The 3,592-nt window shown below is 54.0% G+C and overlaps 1 protein-coding gene across 3 annotated transcripts in view; it reads left to right on the top strand.

Moving 5' to 3' along the window:
- Nucleotides 1-442: 442 nt before the first annotated feature.
- Zranb1 (zinc finger RANBP2-type containing 1) overlaps nt 443-3,592 on the top strand; it is a 65,860-nt gene continuing 62,710 nt past the window's right edge. The window contains exons 1-2 of one of the 3 annotated variants that reach the window (XM_042701319.1): nt 733-831; nt 994-1,004. The gene's annotated coding sequence lies outside the window, so the exon portion shown is untranslated. Of the gene's footprint in view, nt 834-993; nt 1,005-3,592 lie in introns of all 3 variants that reach the window. The other 2 variants (XM_042701317.1, XM_042701318.1) reach the window with 2 other exon arrangements.

The raw sequence follows: 3,592 nt of genomic DNA on the forward strand, positions 1-3,592 counted from the left end.
AAGGTGGGCGTGGACAACACACTCCAGAAAACACTTGTGTAGCCAATGAACCTATCGCGAAGCACCAGCTCCGTCTTCCCGGGCGTCCGGTCCAGAGCTTGTAAGTGCTTAAGAAAGCGCGAAGCAGCATCTAAGTTGCCAGACTGCTCGCCGCAGATGTGAGAGAGTCGGGGTTCACTCGGCACTCGGCTGCAAAAGAAGAGGACCCCGTCAGGCCCGAGCCCCGCACGGTGTGCTCCTCGCGCCGCCACGGGACCCGCGCTCCTGGCCGCTCGACGGCGTGGAGGGTCCGGGCGCGACACCGCCTCACAATCAGGAGGCGCGCCGCTGACGTCACGCTGCTCTGGCCCGCCTCCTGCGCCCGGAAAGAGGCAGCCGCTCATTGGCTGCGCCGGAGGTGGACCCGGGACCAATGGCAGGGCGTCGAGCTGCGGGGTCCGGCCCTGACGTCGTGCCGCCCGCCGCGGGGTTTATTTGGCTCCGGGTCCCTGGCCGCCGCCATTAGGAGTCCGCAGCGTCCGAGGCCGCCCCCCCTCCGCTCTGCCCCCGCCCCCCGGGTCCCCCGCCTCCGCGCCGGCTCTCCGCCCCTCTTCCCCCGCCTCCGGCAGCCGGGAGCCGAGCGCGGGCCCGCGGAGACCATGTCCTGACTGAGGCGGGCGGGCGGGCGGAGGCGGCAGAAGCGGGGAGGGCGGGCGGGCGGCGGTGCCGAGGGAGGCGGAGAGGGGCCGGGCTCGGCGAGACGCCGCGGGCTGTGCGGGAGTCGCCGCCGCCGGGCGGGCGCCAGGCGTCAGACGGGGAGGAGGAGCGGGAGCTGGAGGAGGAGCCGCCGCCAGGTAACCGGGCCCGGGTGTGGGGCGCCGGGTCGGAGGCCCCCTGGTCGTCCCGCCGCGGCCTGTCGGGCCCCGGGCGGCCTCCGGTGCCCAGATAGCCGAGCCTCCCGGGCGCGGGGCGGGGGGGCAGCGGCGTTGCGGGAGAGCGCAGGCCGGGCCTGTGGCTGCCGCCGCTGGCCGCGCGTCCATCTTGGGCTCTGGGCGCGGGGACAGCCCGGGGCTGAGGGAGGGTGGGTCCGCCCCCGCTTGTTTACCGACCTGGGTCCGTCGTCGGTCGGTCGGTCGGTCGTGGCTGGCTGTCCGACCGGCCCTGCCACCTCTGCCGTCAGATTCCTACAACTTCATCTCCTGCCAGATAGGAGTCGGTGAGTGGGGTCTGGCTCCCGGTCGGCAGCAGGCCGTAGATAGTTGGGTCCCTCGCCACAAGTTGGTGCTGGTCTCCAAACTTGTATTCCAGTCCCTCGGCTGCTTTTCCTCTCCGCCTCCTGCGGTGGCCTCTGGTTGTTGCCATTTCTTAGAAAATCCAGGTAGGGGGCCGCTCCCGGTAGCGTTTGCTCAGTGCGGGGCTGTTCATTTTGTCTGCTGTGCTTTGGTGCGGGTCATCTCTGCACTGTAACGAGCGCCTGTCAGCACTGGAAGGCGTAGGAGACGGGCAGTTTGGGGTTCAGCTGGGAAGTTTGCCCCTCTAGCTGTTTTGAAACTCTGGTGCTTAGAATTTTGTATTCCATTCACTCGTTTTCCCTTTTCCTTAATTCCGAAGACTCTTCAGCGCTCTCTTTTCCAGTGTTTGGGTCTTATCAGATATAATTGATGTGAGGTAGTGTGGATACACGTGATGTGTTACAGTAACAATACTGTTTTTTTTAAGGATACCATTGAAAAGAAACATAATTCTTGGAGATGTTATATAATGAATGGCCCCTCCTGTACTTGCGCTCTTAGTTGACTTTCCTGTCACTTGTGCAACGTCCTGGGTACCCTTGTGTTGATGAAATATGGGTGCCTCAATATTGTACAAAAATCGTAAGCCAGGAAAACTATGAGGAATTTTGATCTTTGCTGTGCAAAGAGCCTTCGGAAAGTCACCTAAATTAGCCTGTGAAAAATAAAATTATATCTTGGTTATTATTAAACTAATTCTTAAAAAATACCCAAAGTCTCTACTACTTCCTGATTTTTGGTTCGTAGATGATCTTTCTTACACTAAAATTTCATAGTTGTTTCCATTGGGCTGTTGGGGTTAAAAGGTAGTAAGCCAGTAGTGATGCATTTTACTCTTTGGGGGCGGATGCTATTTGAATGTCATGAGGGAGTTTTATTTCTGTTGGATTTTCAGTACTTTTATTGACTCTTTGGAGCATTGGGACACCCATTTATTTACTCTTGAAATGTGCCCGATTTCTTGTGATGAACTCATTCATGGCTGTATATTTTAAGCTCATGGCCTTGATCCAGATGGGTACACTGATAGGGGTTATGGCATATCACATTTAAAGGCTGAGGATTAACATAGATTTTGGAACTCACTGTCCAGTGGTACAACATTTGAAGCAGGTTGCTTCATATGTGTAATTGATACAGTGAGATCCATTCCCTGTGTTTAGTTTTTTTGTTTTTGTTTTTTTTGGGGGGGTCTGGTTGTGGGGCCTGAACTCTGGGCCTGGGTGCTGTCCCTCAGCTCTTCAGCTCAAGGCTAGCACTCTACCACTTGAGTCACAGCGCCACTTCCGGCTTTTTTCTTCTTGCTTATGTGGTGCTAAGGAATCGAACCCAGGGCCTCAAGCATTCAAGGCAAGCACTCTACCACTGAGCCATCTTCCCAACCCTAGTTTTTTTTTTTTTTTTAAATCAGCCTTTTAAGTAAATGGGGGTTGCAGAGGTAGAACATGGGACATAGTACTTTTTTTTTTTTTAACTTGGTTTTCTTTTAGCATTACTATCGCTTCCTCTGCTTCCTTGGAAGAACTTTGTTTTTTTTTTTTTTTTGGGTCCGGTCGTGGGGCCTGAACTCTGGGCCTGGGCGCTGTCCCTCAGCTCTTCAGCTCAAGGCTAGCACTCTACCACTTGAGCCACAGCGCCACTTCCGGCTTTTTTCTTCTTGCTTATGTGGTGCTAAGGAATCGAACCCAGGGCCTCAAGCATTCAAGGCAAGCACTCTACCACTGAGCCATCTTCCCAACCCTAGTTTTTTTTTTTTTTTTAAATCAGCCTTTTAAGTAAATGGGGGTTGCAGAGGTAGAACATGGGACATAGTACTTTTTTTTTTTTTAACTTGGTTTTCTTTTAGCATTACTATCGCTTCCTCTGCTTCCTTGGAAGAACTTTGTTTTTTTTTTTTTTTTTGGGTCCGGTCGTGGGGCCTGAACTCTGGGCCTGGGCGCTGTCCCTCAGCTCTTCAGCTCGAGGCTAGCACTCTACTACTTGAGCCACAGCGCCACTTCCGGCTTTTTTCTTATGTGGTGCTGAGGAATCGAACCCAGGGCCTCTGGCATGCAAGGCAAGCGCTCTACCACTGAGTCACCTTCCCAGCCCGGAAGAACTTTGTTGTATCTGGTCTTCGTACATTTTTTTTCTCTGTGTAATGTGTTGTTTTATTTGAAATATCTGTGTTCCAGTTATGCTTTCTTTGGCAAACAATGGTTTGCACTTCTAAGCTCTCATCTCCTCACCTCATCAGAAGACCTACAGGAAACTTAACAAATGCAAAGAAACCTGTAAGCTCTTTGGTGTGACCAAGTCTGGCCCTGTTCTGTTCTTCAGTC

This window comes from Dipodomys spectabilis, unplaced genomic scaffold (assembly GCF_019054845.1).
Source record: "Dipodomys spectabilis isolate Male_0828 unplaced genomic scaffold, ASM1905484v1 ptg000289l, whole genome shotgun sequence".
In the NCBI taxonomy this organism is placed as follows: domain Eukaryota; kingdom Metazoa; phylum Chordata; class Mammalia; order Rodentia; family Heteromyidae; genus Dipodomys; species Dipodomys spectabilis.